Genomic DNA, 19,067 nt, shown 5'->3' with positions numbered 1-19,067 from the left:
CCTAGCACAGTACTGGGTTGGTAAACTGATAAAATCCTACCTGACTTGTTGAGTTGACTGGGCAGATGCAACACTCGTCAAATCAGTGGAGTGGACCAGAGAACTACATGGGTAAATAGTTTCACCTTTAATTAGTAGCCCATTGCCCTGACTCACACGAACTTGCTTGGACACTGGCTGTCAAGACTTCAGTGTGTCACCTACCCCTCCACCTATCACCTATTTGTCATCTACCCAACTATGAATTATTGAAACACTTGAATGATTTCATTGTTGGAATCGTGCTCCTCTTCCTACATAGCAACCGTGGCCCACGAGAAAAGGCCTTTGACTCAATTCTCCACTCAGGAAGTGTGAGAATGAGAACTTACTTTCTCTCCTCTCTCTGACTGCTGCCCCCAAGGGAGGGCAGCTGCTTTTTGATTGATGAGAGCCCGGTAGCATCGGGGCATGTTTCACTGGAGTGTAGATCTACACACAGAAAAGCCACCCCAACCCTTGCTCTTCTCTCTGGTTCTCTAGGAATCTCTGGCCTGCTTGTGCCTAGGCATAGTGGGCACATAAGCTTCCAATCCCCCCTGGTCAATGGCCACCCCCACAGAGACCCACCATTCCCTAGCTCTTCCATTTGTCTCTGGCGAGGTAAGTTCAGAGGAGAGATAAGTCAGGGAAGACTAAGCTAAAGTAACAAATAGATGCCCCAAACTCAGTAGCTTCATATCATAGAAGATAATTTCTAACTCACCTAACAGTTCTGGGCGGATGTGCAGGTCAGTAGGGCAGCTCTCCCTATCCTGATACCCAGGCTCCTTCCATCTTGTGGCTCCACCATCTCCTAGGGCATCGTTGATATCTGTATCCTGCAGGCTGAAGGAGAAAGCATGGTGGATGACCCCGAAAGATTCATGGGCCAGGCCTGAAAACAGAACACCCTGCTCTCACACTGCATTGGAGAGAACTCAGTCACAAAGTCGCAGACTGGATCCCCAGGAAGTAGATGCTGACATGAAGTTTGGGGCTACGCAAAATTTATTAGGAATCTACTTGTGAAAGGAAACAGAATTGGGCAGAGCAAGAAATCAAGCTGTAACACAGTCCTGGCAAAGTAATGGCCAGCCCCGTGGAGCAAATACTGCCGGTCAGTCTTCCTCTATTGTGCTAAAATGGGCCAGGTTTCTCTGTCCTGCCTCAGGCAGTCAGGCGGAAGGCAGTCACACCTGGATAGTGTGACGTTGAGTGAGGCATCTTTCTGCAGCCATGGACAATACTGAAGGAGCCGACAGCCAGAGACTGTCCTCCTGACTGCACTTCCTGTCCCTGAACAGCAAGACCCTCCTTGAAGGAGGATCTGGAGGCACACCTGAGTGTCAACCATACTTGACAACACCTAACTGCAAAATGCAGTTTTTCAGGAATCTGAAAAATGTAGTCCAGCTCTGGGCCTCAGAAGAGGGGGAAGCAGAGTGTGGCAATAGCAGTCAGGCACGATGTCAGCATGTTCTCTGAACTGATTTTACAAAGGAGCCTGCACTTGGAAGCTGAAGGGCACAGCAGATAGTTTTATCTTCATTTAGCCACATGTGTTTGCTCCATGTGCTAGACCCCTGAAGGGAGCAACCTGACAGGCCCAGGAACCGAACCCTAGCAAAAGTGTCCATAAAGTGCCTGGACAGGAGGTACCTGCTCGATGTGGCTTCTGTCTCCAGCTTTTATCGCTGAACTGGGCTTTGAGCAGGAACAGCCCCAACTGGAGCCCAGCTCATCAGTCAGTGCCCAGGGTAAATGGGGGTGATGAAAACGGCCTCTGAGATACACAACCGCCCTCATTTATGCGTGGGCTCATCACCCCTGACCTCTGACGTGCTGAGGACCGACGTGCTGAGGACCAATAATCACTTTCTGTGTCCAAGACAGAAATCTGGAGACCTAGGAAAAAATCCCCCAGTTTGTCCCAAGTGATCTACTTTTCACTTTTGACTGTCACTTCTGAGATTCCAGTGGTCAAAAGGAAAGTTGGGAAGCTCTCTATGCACCGTCACATCTATAGACACAGCCACCACACCCTCCTCTTTGATACTTCACAAGAAAGCATTGGGAAATGCAAGCCAAACACAATTTCTGAGCAGCCCCAGAGGCTACCTGAGTTAGCACCTTATCATCTAGAACCATAGAAGTGTCATGATCTTAGACACAGTGTTTGTGTTTGGATCCAAGGGAGACCAAACAGCATGTCAGCGTGTCAGACACATGAGTGAAGGCGTACTGGTTATTGCTGCTGTAACAAATTACTACAGAGTAAGAGGCGTAAAACAAAACAGACGTATTATCTCATAGTCCTGGAGATCAGAAGTATGCAATGGATCTTACGAGGCTAAAATTGAGGTGTCAGAAGGGCTGTATTCCTGCGGAGCCTCCAGGGGAGAATGTGTTTCCTCGTCTTTTCCGGCTTCTAGAGGCCGCCAGTCCCCACACCTCAGCTCATGGTCCCCGTCCTTCCTCCTCAAAGTCAGCTCTGCAGCATCTGCTCATCTCTCACGCTGCCCTCCTGCCTCCTTCTTTTACTTACAAGAGCCCATGTGATTACATTGGCCTCATCGAGATAACCAAGGATCTCAACATCCTTCATTTAACCACATCTGCAAAGTCCCACTTGCCAGGTAAGGTAACATATTCAAAGGTTGCTGGGATTAAGACACGGACATCTTTGGGGGCCACTATTCTGCCGACCACAGACAGTTGGCCATCTGCTCAAACGGTCCAACTGAAGACAAAATGGGCATAATAATGAGGAATGGTCAAAATGGCAAAGTGAGTCTTTTCCATTTATACGCTGATTTCCTACAACAATCCAACTATCATTTCTGTGATGGTTTTTTAATTTAACTATATGTGAAGTATTTGAAAACTAATTTTAGATTTTTCTCTTCCTAAATACAGTGGAAATAATATTGAAAAGAAAACAAGCTTTATAGACTTCATGGTTTCCTCCCTTTTCTAGTTTCACCAATGCATTAAGAAGACCTCTTTTTGTTGAAAGGAATGAGATAGATGGACATGTACTGACATGGACAGATGTACAAAATATGTGGTTAAGCGTGAAAAGCAACCATTAGAGCAGCATGTTTACCGTGATCCCATTTCCATAAAAGAATAGATTTATGTTTGTTTCTCCATAGAAAATATCCACAAGAATATAAACTAACTACTGTGTTTCCTTGAAAATAAACTCCAGTGAAGCTCGTCAGCCAGATGGATGCATTTAGGATGTTATGACGATGTTCCAGAAGAAGAGGACATGACTATTTGAATAAATGTAGATTGTTGTACATGAAAAAACAAGACATCCCTTGAAAATATGCCCTAATGTGTCTTTTGGAGCAAAAACTAATATAAGACCCGGTATTATACTAATATTATATTATATTACCCAGTCTTATATTAAAATAAGACCGATCTCATATTAATTTTTGCTCTAAAAGACACATTAGAGCTGATGGTCTGGTTAGGTCTTATTTTTGGGGAAACACAGTAGTGGGGACACATAGCATTGGTGAGCTGGACAGAGCTGCTTCCGTGTGACACTCCCAGGGTGTTACCACCTGTGAGCAAAGCCTGACCCCAGGAAGTCACCAAGCCTGGTCTCCAAGGACTTTGAATCCCAGTGCCGTACCATATGGATCCAGCCACTGCACTGCTCCATTCCCTGGAAAGCTGGAAGGATATGCTTTTGTTCTACAGGGGAGGAATAAGAGCTGGAACATCTACTCCGACTCAGCATTCTTTCACAACCAAAGCATCTCCTCCAGAGCCATCTAGAGTTTCGTTCTCATCAGTCCCAACTTTCAGACTCCCCAGTGAGGGAAGACAACCAGCTATTCTCTGAGCCAGAGGGGTAATCCTATCACACCCAAGAGCACAGAGAGGCCCTTAGGAAAGGAGCTGCTCCCCCCGCCCGCCCCCCACACAGACACATTTCGTATAAGGGTAGTTCCCCATCCCCTCGGACCACCATCAACAATCCTATTTGGGATGACAGGTGTTGGAGTGCAGGGCTGATGGGAGACCAGATCCCAGGAAGCTGCATCTTTCAAAGCAGACCTTTGTTCCTTCTGAGTTCTTACGTTCAAATGTCTGGAGACTACAGTGAACTGCTTTTTGTACCTCGAAAGCTTGATTTGTTCAAGGCTTTCTTCTTTCTTGCCTCTTTTATTACGACCAATATTACAGCCTGGCTGCAAGGGAGGACGCTCCCTTCTTAGAGGAACCAGAAACCTTCTAAGCTGGGTCAGAACTCAGAGACCACCTAAGAGGGAATATAGTCACACCATTGAGAGCTTTGTACTCAAGATCGCAAAGTAGATAAATGACCGTAGGGCCCCCAGAGCTCTGGGAGTCATCTCAGGAGAGTAACTGCTTTCGCGCATCAGATTTTCAGTTTCACTATGCAGGGTGTGCTAGAAAGCAAGAAAAGGCAGGCCGTCCCAAGGCCCAATCACCTTGACAGTCTTCCCTCCCTCCTCCACCCCCTGCAGTGGAATGACTCATCCCAGCATCTCCCTGCCCTTCCCGAGGCTTAAAGATTTCCTGTGTAGGGGAGTGAGCAATGGAAGGTGCTAAAATAGGCCAAGAGCCAAGGGGAGGGGAGGATGAACAGAGAAGGAAGGGAGGGGAGAGGAGAGGAGAGAAAAGGAAGGGAGGAATAGAGAGGAAAGAAGAGATTGTGCACCCATGTTTTCACCTCTTCTATTGTCTGAATTTTTAATGTATCGCTGTGAATGTGCAGTAAAAACTAAGCGGATTTTCTTTACGGTCTTGTGCCTGTGTGAGCGTGTGTGCGTGCATGAGTGTTTGTGTGTGTATGTGCATGTGGGCTCATCAGCAGAGGGAAGGGAGATTGGAAGAGAATTCCTGCCCTTGCTACAGAGACCTGGATGGCACAGGCAGGAAAGAGCCCTGCAGCAAAGTACAGAAATCAGCTAAGAGAGAAGCTGCTTCATTTGACACTGGCGTGAGGGACTCAGGGCTCTGGCCACCTGGCCTCTGTCTTGCAATTCACCCAAGGCCTCTTTGCAGAATCTCAGGGCTTCCAAAACCCTAAGTAGAAACAGTCACCCATCCAAGCCAGCCCCCTCAGGGCACGGCTTCAGAATGAGTCCAGGGGGAGGAGGGGATAAGCTGCACCTCACTGTCACACACCTGGCAGGCCACACAGGGCCCTGCAGTGGCTCCCCTGGCAGTTCAGCTTTTACCAAGCCACTCTTCTTTTTTTCAAAATTTCTTGGCGCGCTGACAGCCATATGCCAACTTGCAACAAAGCCTGAGGTTGCATCATGACTGGCCCTAGACAGTTTGAAAGGGTTTGGCACCCGTGGCTCCTCAGAGCCAGGAGGCCCAGAGGGATGGAGGCTCCCTTTATGTCTCTGCTCACTGTGCCTGATACCTCTAACCCAGCTACTGCACAGCACTGACTTAACACTGTGTGGTTAGAGAGGGGATGGGGTGGGTGGAGGGCAACACGATGGTGTTTCTGGTGTCTCTGAAAGGGCAATCCAGAAAAGAACATGGGCCTGATGGGTGCCTATAAAGCATTTGGGACTTGATTATTGGTTGGCATCAGCTATGGGAGCCTCTTATATCCCTTACCCACCCCACTGACCTCCCAACTCCTCCCTAGGTCCTTGTCTAGGAGGTGAACCCCTAAAACCAGATCTCCACCCCTGTACCTTCCACTACTGGGACCTTTGTCCCTGTTCACTACCCTCTGCCTATAAGATCTCAGGAGGCTTCCTGTCAGTCTCAGTCCCAAAACTCTGCCCAAGGACTCGATAGCCAAGCTTCTCTGGAGTTCAGCTCTGGGCTGCCTTCTCTGCTCCCTTGACATGTGGGCACAGAAAACACGGAGATAAAATAAAACCCCAGCCCTGCCCTGGCAAAGCCCCTGACCTGGCAGAGAGATGGGACCTCTGTGTACTAGGCTGCAGGAGAGAAGTATCAAAGCCATGGAATCCCAAGAAGGGAGCGATGGTTTCTAAGTGAGTAGACCCGAGACAGCTAAGGGAGGGTCAGAGGGTAAAAAGGCTGATGAGCAAGGACTCCTGGTCAGGCAGATGAGGAGTAAACCTTCCACTTCCTGCTGCATGACTGTACACGTTAACATCTCTAAGCCCAGTCTCAGCAGTAAAGTGGGGTAATACGCACCTCATCAGACTGTGAGAACTCATTGAAGATTGTGTACTTGGTGCTCGTCCCCTTGAGGATGCTCGGTAGGCATTACTTTTATTTCCATGGAGGAGGAAACAGTGTGAACTCTGAACCTAAGGCCTCCCGTTGAGTTTAGGACATGGGTTGTGGAGTCAAAAGAACTGGGCTTGAATCCTGACAAAGGGTGTGGCCTTCCTGAAATTCAGTTTCCTCATCTATAAAATGGGAAGGATAATAGGACCCAACTCAGAGGACTACTGGGAGGACTAAATGGAACAAGCTTATAAGAAAATTAGTTCACGGCCTGGCATTTAATAAGCATGTAATAAATATCAGCTACTGTCACAGCTTATGGGTTCATGCAGCCTAGGCCCACGGGTACATGTCACTTACTGGGCCAAATCTCAAATGGCCTATTGGCGGGACATGGGGCGAGGTCTCTTGAGGGCCACACAAAGAGCAAACACAACCATGGGTTTCTGATGAGTCCTTTCATCAAGATACCATTCTGCGAATGTCACACGGGCTTTATGGAAACTTCTATTTACTCAGCTGATTTCACCACCCTGCCTGTTGGCCCCACCTCCGTCCCATGAATTCCAACCTGTTTGTCTGAAACTTTCTTCCTGACAGATTGTTTACAAGCTCAACTCCAAGTAATCAATGGTGTCCACCCACTTTTCAATTCAGTCACTCTAAAGACCAGTCAGGTTGGACTTTGATCTTGCCTCTGACTGTTATGGTAACACAATAGTAAATAATGTCTGTCCAGCATATGCAACATCTTTGCCACACACTGTCACACTCAATCCTCACAACAATCCCGTGAGAACGATGGGCCAAGAATGTCCCAGCAGGTTAACAGTAAACAGACTCAGGGGCTACTCTAGGTTTTCTAACTCGTCAGTGCTTTGGGTCAGTGATCTGGAGAGGGATTATCTTGGGAACACCCTGCTGTGGGGTGATTGGGGGTAGCTTGGGGAACTGATAGCCGCCCCTGGGGACCACAAGACCTTCTACATCATCTAATTCAACTTTTTCATTTTACCGATGGAAGATGTTGAAGCCCAAGGAAGGGAAGCAACTGACCCAGGGTCATGAGACAGTGCAGAGCTGGGAACAGGACACTAACATTTTGTTGATGACCTAATAGGTGCTTAAATTAAATAAACTTTAAAAAGTTTCTTTATTGCCGAACTCGTCAGTCTTGATTATAACAATGTGCATTAATTTCTAAGAGGCAAATTATTTTTAAAAGTTTTTCCAAACTTTAAGTCTTTTTTTCTCCACAAACACTTATTAATGTCTTGATAAATAACACAGGTGGGCAACGTTGGTCTCATCTTGCCTATCTATTTGCATCTAAAAAAAATCATTTCTTAACGCCAAAAATCAATCGTGATTAAGAAGATAAAAACAGGGACCTCTGCTTGAAAAGAAAAAAAATAAACCCCAAGAAAGACTCATATGAGCATGAGATTACCTTGGCTGCGGTCCTTCCTCCAACACCCTATGCCTGACAGGTTTCCCACCTATCAACAGGGAAAGCTTGAGGGAGTGCACCAGACCGTATTTTTCAAAGATGGCTATAAAACTATCTCCTGCCCCACATTCTCTCTCCCATAATGCAAGGTTGCCCCACCTCCATCAGGAGACAGAGTTGATTTCCCTTCCTCTTGACCTCAATGGCCTTGTGAACTGCTTTGACTAACAGAGTATGGCAGGAAGTGATACTCTGTGACCTTTGGAGCTGAGTCATGAAAAGTGATGCAGCCTCTGCTGTGCTCCCGGGACGACGCACAGCCATGTAAGAAGTCCAACTACCCTGAGGCTGCCACACTGTGAGGAAGCCCAAGACACATGGAAAGGCCCAGGTAAGTGCTCTGATCTGCAGCCCTGGTCTTCAAGTCATAGGAGCCAAGGCACCAGACATGGGAGTGAAGGCATCTCCAGATGGTTACACCCCGACCTGTTCAGTCACGCCAGCCTTTGAGTCTTCTCAGCTGAGCGCCCACATGTCATGCGGCAGAGACAAGCCATCTTCTTTGTGCCCTGTCTAAAATTCTGACCCAGAGACTCTGTGAGCACAATAGAAGAGGTTGTTGTTCTGAGCCACTACGTTTTGGGGTAGTTTGTTATGTAGCAATAGAGACTGGAAGAGGAAGAGTGTGTAATACGGACATGACTGAGCATATTTAAGGGAGGGTTTATGTTGGTATCAATATTGTCTTTTGTATAGAATGGTGATTCTCTCCTGTATGCTTTTTTTATTGGCAATCAACCAATCGATTGGGGAGTCATTTATTCAATGATACATATTAAGATCCAGCTACTGTTTGCAGGATCAAGGGGACAAAGCACAGATGTGGTACCACCTCCACGGAGCGCCTAGTCCGTATGGACACGTAATCAAATGCTCGTATTACACAACTGGAAATACTCAGCAGGCGGGAGGAACTGGGGGTGAAAAAGGCAGAGAAACCCCTTGGTCACCAGGAGATAAATAAAGCTCTGGGTGCTTGAAGCCACGGAGACAGTAAGTCAAATGGCTTGAAGCCGGAAATGACTATCCAACCAGCTGTGAATTTGAAAATCCCATATGTGGTATAACATTAAGCTGCGATTTTGGAAATTCTTTCATCTTTTTCAGAAGCATCTCAGGAGCCCGCCCTTCCTCTTGGAAGGCAGCCAATTCTCTGCAGAAATCACTTCATCAGCAGGAACTGAGGCATTACGCATGCAACTGTATAATTCTAGAAATGTAGCATAAGAAATAGTCTCTCCTGGGTGAAGAAAGTAACATCGCAAAGCAATGTTTCCGTAAGCACCAGCTGGGCTTTGGATGCACTTCCTCCCGCCCCTTTTTCCCCTTTGAAATGTCAGAATCATAGCATCTGCAGGTGAGTGTAATGTGGCATTGTTGATTTACTTAACAGGATGATGATTTCACTTCTGAGTTACTGGGATTTTTTTCATTATCACCAGTAACCATGGCACCAGTGGCATCCTTTAGATGTTCAATTGAACTTATAATTACTCACTGAGTATTTGTACAAGACACTGCATTGGAGGTTGAAGATAGAGTAATGAACAAGGCAGGCATGGTTCCTGCCTTACGTAACCCACACTCTAGCACGGATGGCAGAAATTAGACAAACAATTATAAGAGTAATTAATAGGTACTACAAAAGGGTGCCAGCAGGGGCCAGGAAAGTTCTCTCTAAGCAGACAATCAAAGGAGGAGTAAGAGGTGGTGGAGGAAAGCAGAGCTGGTGGAGGAAAAAGCATGACCAAGGTCTGGCCACTAGAGAGAACTGGAAGCATTTGAAAAAAACTGAAGGAAAACCAGTGGATGGAGAAAGCATGAGGGAGAGTAACATGAGATGAAGGTGAGGTGTGGGCAGGGCTGGGCTCAGGCGGAGCCTGTGAGCATATTGAGGGTTTTGGACGTTGTCTAAAGCACAATGGGACACCACTGATGTATTTTAAACATGGCAGCAGTGTGATCACAGATTAGTGTCTTGGAAAAATCACTCTGGCTTTAGAAAAGTCTGAGTTGGAGAGGACCAAGAATGATGTTAGAGAGGCCAGGTAAAGGCTACCGTGATAGTCTAGGCAAAGAACTGTGCTATAGATAATGTAGAAATAGGAGTTGGGAAGTGGTGAACTCTGACTTTGGTTTAACAAAACACTCTGATGGCCTTTTCATTGTAGTAAGAAGTGGTCCAGAGACGGAAGAGTTAGACCAAGGGACTAGGTTCCTGACCTAACAATGTAAGAAGTTGACGTCACCATGGGCAACCTCAAAGGAAAGCATGAGGAAGCACAAGCATGGGGAGACATTGCTACAATGGGAGTAGAGAGGGGGCCCAGAACATGGCAAGAGGCCGGGATTCCTGGAGAAGCAAAGACAAGGAGAAGTCTCAGGTGACAGGGATCATAGAAGGACATGTAAGAACCAGGATGTGTTTTGTGCTGTGTTGCTACAGTTTAACAAGTTCTCTAGCCATACCACCCCTGCTTCTCATTTCCTCTGAATCCCCTGAGAGCTATGTGCAAGCAGCGTTTTGAGGAAATGAAGGGAAATGGGCATATTCCATGTGTGGGTGGGAACATCAAGAGAAAAGCAAGTAGCCTTGAGAAGCGGATGTTGAGACATTACAAAAAGAGGAAATTAGGGCAAGAGGTCACCGTGAGTCCTTTCCAGAGAAAGGCACAGGACACCAGGGCTTTCCACAGTGTGTGGGAAGGGGGTTGTAGTCAGATACCACAGGTCAGATAAAATATGAAGCACACACTGTGGGAGGGCCTGAGATTCTGATTTGAAAACCGACTATGAAAAGTGGTTGAGCTTTCCGGCATTAACGAACTCCCTACAAGAACATGCCTCTCACAAAAGCTCGCCTTCATCCCTCTATCCCTGTGCAGAAGAGAAGAAGAAACACAGGAAGAGGTGCCTCTCGCACAGCCTCCGTTCCTATAATGGGTGTGAATTGCCCAGATGCTATCAAATCACCACTCCTGTAGCCACACACAGAGGTGGGTTCTGTGTGTTGGCTGCTCCACTGTCCCTGCCACCCTACAGGAGGAAATGCAAAGCTTCCAGAAGGATGCCCCTTAGACAGAAGCAGCACCTTTAAAAGCCTCCTGCATCAGGATGAGTGGGAAACCACCTTAAATAAACACATTTGGGATAAACAGAAAAGCATTTGAGACAAACATTTGAATATGAACTTGATATTAGTGACATTTAGGAATAAATTATATTTATGTGATAATGGCATTGTATGTGGGTAGGTTGTGTTTTGTTTGGGGTTTTTTTGGTTTTAGTTCTTTCTCGTTATAGACATATATTGAGGTAGTTATGGGTGAAATAATATGCTATGTCTGGGATTTGCTTTTAAAATGCCTGGAAGGAAAAAAACACACAGAAGTGCCCCAGACCCAGATGGTTTCCCAACAGTATTCTACCGCCACTATAGGAACAGATCACTGCAATGCTATTTAAACTATTCAGACTACTGAAGATGTATTCAGTCATTTAACCTTCACAACAACCCCTAGGAGGCAGGGAGTATCCTCACTTTATATATGAGGTCACTAAATCAGAGACATGTAGAATCTAGCCCAAGGTCACACAGGTGGAGGTGGTCGAGACAGATTTGAAGCGAAGCAATGCAATCCCAGCTCAAATGCCGCTAACCTAGGGCTACCACATATGGTCCCTGTGAATAGCACCCCCTGGAGTTGTGCAGAACACAGCACAACCTTCGAGAATGTTCATGTGGGCCTACCTTAACCTCTATGCTGTTCTGCCTTTCCTGAACGAATACATGAGTGAATAGATGCATGAAAAATGAATGAATGCATTCTCTTCATTGCTTCGTACTAGTTTTGCCCTCAGTAGATGGGTTCCCTCAATCCTGCCTTGTTCTCAAGAAGGCTGAATGCAGAGGTACCCATGCCAAGACTGCACTGACTCAGTTCCAGCAAGCTCTTTGCTAACTCTGCTTTACTGCTTGGGAACAAATCAATTGTAAAAATTGTCTGTTGGGAAATGAAGTGATGTTGGCCTGGTTCCTTTTGGCTCCCCTGGCTTCCTCCAACTGAGAGGGACAGCAGTCAGCCCCTGTCAGAAACCCTGGCCTGAGATAAAGGAAAAAACCACCAACACAGTGGGGTGGAAAAGAAGCAAGAGGCCCACCTGCCCCATGTTACTTCTTATGCTTGAAAATCCTGCCATTGGCTTTTATTGCCTGGATTAAGGCCCAGTCAAAATGTGAATCTGTAAGCAGAGGGTGAGACCACACATATAACCCTTGGTAATACTTGCCCATGAACACGGATTTCTTCATCAATGAACTAAGAGAGAGTAGGACCAAGAGGAATGAAGTCCAGATGGGTATGATGAGAGGAGCAAGGAACCCCCAAAAGACCCAAGTGTGCAGCTGATTGTTGAAAGGACTTTGCCTCTGTCTGGTGCCATTTTGGAGGGAGGGATGGCCTGGGAAGATGGGGCCAGGCAGCAAGTGAACATTGGGAGACCAACAGAATAGGATCTGGAAGACTGGAAGCTGTGGGAAGAGAGAAGACTGAGACAGGGTGATGATGGATGTGTTGCTTGTCATTTTTTTTATGTCCAGCACACTCTCCCACATTCTTTCTTGTGGATTCTTGGGGAATTCCTCCCCATTTCATAAAGTCTCTGGTGAGGCTGTCGGTTACAGTGTCTGTCCCAGGTCTCAATGAAATGAGCACAAGATCCAGGCTAATCAATGACTCTTCCATGAAATTGCTACATGAACATTGAGAGTCTATATAGAGGTCAGCTGTCAATACCTTTTTTGTTAATTTTTAAATTTAAGTTTCCAAACATATTCAAACTTACAGAAAAGTAGCAAGAATAGTACAATAGAATTTAGTATGCTCCTCACCTAGATTAACATTTTGCCAAAATTGCTTTATCATTCCCTTTTTTCTCTTCCCCTTCTCTGCATATTCTCTGCATTTTTGTTATTGTTACTGTAATTATTACTGTATTTGAGAGTAAGCTGTAGACATATGGATCCTTTATCCCTATATACTTTGGATGTATCTGTTAAGAACAAGGATATTCTTTTACATAACCACAATATAAAAATCAAATTCCAGGAAGTTTAACATTGAAACAATACTATTACCTAGTATACAGTATATAACAATTTTTTCCCATCCAAGATCTAATGAAAACCCACATTGGCATGTTGCATTTAGTTTTCATAACTGAAAATGAGACTCTTATTTAATTTGAAGAGCTCCTTAGCCTTTCTTTGTCTTTCATAACATTGGCATTTTTAAAAAATATAGGCCAGTTGTTTTATAGAAGTTCTTGAATTTAGGTCTGTCTGATTGTTTGCTCATGATTGGATTAACTTTTGGCAGGAGTAACCAGCAGAGGAATGAAGCCTTATAGATACAAGGTGGGAAGATAGGTGGAAAAAGAAACCCAACTTTGATGAGCCCCTTGATCCAGTGTCCCTGAAGCCACCAGCAGCTCTGAACCTTCCAATTACATAAACCAGTAAATTTCTTTTTCTTCCCCTATTCCTCTCCTTCCCCCTCCTCCTCCTCCTCCTCCTCCTCCTCCTCCTCTTCCTCCTTCTTCTTCTTTTGCTTACATTAATTTCAGTTGAGTTTGTGGCTACTCTGATTCACTCATACCTTAGTCAATAATCTTGGGCCACACAGTATCCTCAAACAGCCCCAAATCAACAGGACCAAAGGAAGTCTTACCAGAAGGACATAACCCAGGCATCCCAAATGAAATTGACCATAATCCCTAGTAACAAGCCATAGGCCACACAGTAGTAACTGCTTTCACTTGATTTCCACCTGAGAGCCTTTGCCTCTGGAGAAAGCATATGTGTGTGTGTGTGTGTGTGTGTGTGTGTGTACCATATTTCCCTGAAAATAAGACCGGGTCTTATATTAATTTTTGCTCCAAAAGATGCACTAGGGTTTATTTTCAGGGGATGTCTTATTTTTTCATGTACAACAATCTATATTTATTCATGTACAAAAATCTACATTTATTCAAATACAGCCATGACATCTTCTTCTGGAATATCGTCATAACTCTCCAATACTGGAATTCCAGCTTGAATTTCTTGCGACTCCATTTCCTGTAGAACCATTGGCCCCAATCTCTCATGTCCAGCAATAGAGCTCTCCTTAAATGAGCACTTCTTGTCCACGTAGCCTGTTCGTTGGCGACACAGCTGTCAGTGATTTTATCCCATGAATTCTTCACCCAAGTCATGACCTCTAGCAGGGTAGGCTTCACAAAGTTTCCACATTGATTTCTCTCAATTCTATTTTCAATGTAGTCATTGATTTCCATGCGCAAATCATCCGTGAATGGCTTGTTTATCTCAATATCAAAAGTCTGGAGATAGGCAGTCATTCCTGCGGGAATAATTATTTGATCTATTCTTCTCTCTGCAAGGAAGTTCTTCATGTCTTTAGCATGGTGAGTGCTGGCTGAATCCCAGACTAGTAGACCTCTTGGGCCACCTCGCAAAACAAGTGAGAGCATTAAATCGACCCACTTCCTTATAACTGCTTGTGTGCACCAGGCTTTTTCGGTTTTATGAACATAAATGCCTGAAACATGTTCAACCTTATCTTTCTTACCCTTAGTGATGATTAGAGGTGGGGCTTTCTTTCCATCCAGATGAATTGCCAAAATACAGGTAACATGTGCATTTTCGTAACCATTGGAGGGAATGTAGATTGACAAGGCACTCCTCTGATCAATTGTCGTCTGAGATCCTTGGCCCATAAACACTGCAGTTTCATCTATAGCAATCATATTGGAGAGTTAGTATTTAGAAAAGTAGATGCTATCCACAAAGGACTTGAATGTAAGTGCACATTTAATAACTTCAGTATCTTCCAGCTTGAACAGTGTTGTTCAATCCTAGAGACAGTTCATATCACTGAAGGAAGCCATCCAGCCAGTGTTGTGATGCTTTTATTCTTCTGGGGATATTTCTAACTGTGGTGCCATTGCAAGGGCAAATGCTTGAATATCAGCCGTGCGTAAAACCAAAGCCTTTGCTCTCCTGTCAGCAATCCATTCACAGATGATGTCTTCCAGCTGAAATAATGGTTGCCAACCTGATCCACACTTGTACTTCTTAGCATTTCCCTCGTCCACCTGTTGTCTGAGGTTATCGTACTCTGCTCGCCATTTTTGGACCATTTGGAGATCCAACTTCTCTTTGCAGAAAGCCGTAAGATTCTTGCTCCAGGAGTCTTCCACAATTCCTTTCTTGTACTTGATGGAATAGCTCTTTCTTTTTGCACTCATCTTGTATGGGGGTCAAAATACTATTCCCTTTAAATCTACCATTAAATCAAGTGTTAATTGAAGACTTACGTGACAGGAATGGCAACAAAAATGATGACAGTTAAGAATGACGGTCTACACAAAAGCAACAAAAAATTACAAGCACCAAAATTCAGAAAACGTTCCTTTATTTCACACAAGTGCATGAAGTATGTCCATTACAACACATGACGCATTGAATTATGAAGATTCATATTAGACACAACCACATCCATTCGTTATCAAGTGCACACGTTATTTGTGCATTGTGTATGTATTCCGATTGGTCATTTGGCAATAAGTCTCAAGTTCATCTGTTTACACAGGCATTTACCTCGGGTCCAAAGGTGCTTGCTTGGGTATTTACAAATAATTATAATTTATATTATCATTTATTTTAAGTATTAATGTCAATAATATTGTTTATTTATATTTAATTATATGTTAATATTATTATTTTATAATTCAATGCATCCGTCATGTGTTGCAATGGACATATTAAATGCGTCTATCTGGCTGACGATCTTAACTGGGGCATAGTTTTGGAATAGGGCTTATATTATGCGCATCCTGAAAAATCATGCTAGGGTTTATTTTCCTGTTAGGTCTTATTTTGGGGGAAATTATATATATATATATATATATATATATATATATATATATATATATATACATACATATATCTATTAGGTTGGTGCAAAAGTAATTGCGGGTTTGGCAATTATTTGTAACCTTTTAAACCACAATTACTTTTGCACCAACCTAAGATATCCTGCTGTGGTCTGTCCAAGGCCTAGTGACACAAAGAGGGACCTGGCTTATCTACAGCAATAGTGTCTTTCTTTTCTCTCTGCCTCTGCTCCTTCTCCAGGACTTTCCAACGGGCGCCTCCCTTCTCCTCTCCTTTGTCCATCAGCCTTTGGTCACCAGATGTCCTATCTCCATTCACCATTTACCTATTATGTCTCATTACTATCTCATTGTAATTAGTACAATTATACAGAAGCTTTAGCCTCTGGAAGATGAGATTGAGTGTGTGTAGCCAGTTCTCCTGTGAAGGCATTTGGCTAATCTATCCTCTCGTTTCACCCTATTGGATTCTTCTCCTTCCTGAGAATTGTATGACACGGGATCTGACTATTGCTTCTAAATTCTTGCTTTTGTCAGTTATAGTTGGCTATATTTACCCTATCTATATCCATACATGGAAAGACTATTAGTTTGCTAGGGCTCTCACAACAAAATGCCACAGACTGCATATCTTAACAGAAATTTATCTCCTCACAGTTCTGGAGGCTAAAAGTCCAAGATCAAGGTATAAGTAGGTTTGCTTTATTCTGAGACCTCTCTCGTTCATGTGCTAATGGCCTCCTTCACACTGTGTCCTCACATCATCTTCCCTCTAAACATGTCTATGTCCAAATTTTCTCTTCTTACAAGGACACCAGTCATATTGTATTAGAGCCCACCCTGATGGCCTCTTTTTAACTTAATAACCTCTTTAAACCTCTTTGGGTATCTATCTCTAAATACAATCACATTCGGAAGCACTGGAAGTTAGGAGATCAACACATGAATTTGGGGGGTGGGGGGGAAGAACAATTTAGCCCATAACAAAGAATACACATTATATGACTTAGGAATACATTTAACCTGTATTCAACTTGATCCAATTAACAATTATTTAAGCAATAAAGACATTTTATTATCTCACATAAAAAAAGTGTGGAGATGTTTTGTTCCCACAATGGTGCATTGGTATGAAGATATTACTAAAAACGTAGTTTCTTTTCCCTTGTCCCTATTCCACCTTTCATGTATTTGGGTTTTTTCCCTGTACTTGTCACAAGATGGCTACTACAGCTCCGAATATTATCAAAATACTCTCCCCTTGCAAGTTATTGGTCAGAATTGAGTCATATGGCTACTCATAGCTGCAAAGGAGGCTGACAAATCAAGTATCAGACAAAGAAGAATTGATAGTATACAGAAAAGAGTTAACGTAGCAGGCCTGAGACTGTTATTTTTAGGAAGGTCTACTTATAAGATTGGCTCTTGGTTGGCATCTGGGAACTTGGATTTGGAGAGAGTTCCCACCATTCCCAGAACTTATAAGAGTAGTTCACTGTGCCAAAACTATGTGTGCAAATAATATGGTTTATGTTGAACACCGGCTTTCCTTCTGGGATTCTGGAATGCTGTTATGTGCTAGGAAAGTAATCTCTTTGTGACTAGCCCCCAATAAAAACCTTGGGCACTGAGTCTCTGAAGAACTTCACTGATAGATAATATGTCACCTTATTATCATAACTCATTGGAGGAATTAAACATGTCCTGTGTGACTCCACTGGGAAGCTTGGAAGCTTGTGCCTGGGTTTCTCTGGACTTTGTTCCATGCACCTTTTCCTGTTGCTGATTTGACTTTGTAGCCTTTCACTATAATAAATCTTATCTGTGTGTACATATATACTGAGTCCTGTAAGTCTTCCTAGCAAATCACTGGACTTTGGGTTGGTCTTGGGACCCCCAAAACAGATAGTTACCACAATCTTAGATTTATTACTTGGGGCTGGCCACACTGGGGGGTTGTCAGTAGAGAAGAGGAATGGAATGGCTGTGTAGAATGACAACACTGCCTATCAGACATTAATACTTCATTGACAGACACTTACTGGAAGCTCATGGACACCTGAAGACATCCACAGAGTTTTTGTTACTTGTGAACACAGATTCTTGACTCATTACAAAGATGTATCACAATTGGAAAAGAAATCTAAATTGTAAGAAACCTTACTGATAATCTCATTCAAATCCACCTTCCTTACTCTTTTATTCTATGGGAACAGAGGCCACTGCATCAAGGAGAGGCAGTATAGGGGAAAATTCCAAATGCCAGTGACAGGATGACAGCATATTACCCCATCTAAGGAAGGTTGCACTCTGAATAAGGATGAATGGTCTCACACTTACAAGTGTTGGAGTGTCAATGGATGGCCTTAAGAGACACGGAGTTTCTGGTTCCTACCAGAAACGATGTGACCAGTGTCTAGAATTTGCACCAAAAGTATTGAAATTGGAAGTTCAGTAATTGATTCTTATATCACAGAGTGAGCAGGAGCGATGACTCCCAAATCTATTTTCACTCTGATATTTTCTCAGTGTGAATAACCACCTGGGCTATATCCATGTGAGAAGGAGAAAATAGAAATGACTTCATACAACTGAACATCCAAGTGTTTGCCACACACACACACAGCAACCCACCCAACATTCTAAAAAGTCATTCTAAGCCCCAGCTGGTAAGAATGAACTGTTGCAGCTCTAGATGGGAATTTAAAACTCCAGGTCATCACAGAAACCAGCCATAACCACACTGAGCCTTACTCAAGTCAATTAATAAATCCTGATGCCTGGGAAATGAGAGTGAGAGTGAGAGTGAGAGAGAGAGTGAGAGTGAGAGAGAGAGAGAGAGCGAGAGAGAGAGAGAGAGAGAGAGAGAGAGAGAGAGAGAGAGAGACAGAGAGAGAGAGAGAGACAGGGAGAGAGAGAAATGGTTCTGCCTAGGCATTTGACCTACATAGGCTGAGATTTCTAAGCTCTCTTCTCTGTGCAGCTGTCCTCCCAGAAAAATGATTTCTTACTGCACAGAGTGCTCTGCACACTGGAGGTGCCTCACAAATACTGTACAAGGGGATGTGGATTTTCCTGGAGAAGGCTCTAAACCACCAGTGCTGTCGGCTGTTCCATTTGTAACATGGCCAAAGCTACTTAGTTAAGCTACCATGTTTCCCCGAAAATAAGACCTAGCTGGACAATCAGCTCTAATGCGTCTTTTGGAACAAAAAGCAATATAAGACCCGGTCTTATTTTACTATAATATAAGACTGGGTCTCATATAATAATATAATATAATATAATATAATATAATATAATATAATATAATATAATATAATAGTACAATACCAGGTCTTATTTTACTATAAGACCAGGACTATAA

At 43.9% G+C, this 19,067-nt stretch overlaps 1 long non-coding RNA gene across 2 annotated transcripts; it reads left to right on the top strand.

The window, feature by feature from the left end:
• The first annotated feature begins 7,940 nt into the window (after window positions 1-7,940).
• Window positions 7,941-11,508, top strand: LOC141572796 (uncharacterized). Of its 2 annotated transcripts, none has more exons than XR_012498290.2 (3): window positions 7,941-8,075; window positions 8,852-9,101; window positions 9,187-11,508. It is a non-coding gene; the product is annotated as an uncharacterized LOC141572796 (long non-coding RNA). The 2 variants fall into 2 exon arrangements; XR_012498291.2 differs by having other exon boundaries at window positions 7,943-8,075; window positions 9,916-11,508.
• Window positions 11,509-19,067: the final 7,559 nt, after the last annotated feature.

Source organism: Rhinolophus sinicus, chromosome 15, assembly GCF_057876585.1.
Source record: "Rhinolophus sinicus isolate RSI-liver-muscle chromosome 15, RSI-T2T, whole genome shotgun sequence".
NCBI lineage: Eukaryota > Metazoa > Chordata > Mammalia > Chiroptera > Rhinolophidae > Rhinolophus > Rhinolophus sinicus.
Note: the sequence above shows the minus strand (reverse complement) of the source record. Positions and strands in the feature narration are given on the sequence as shown.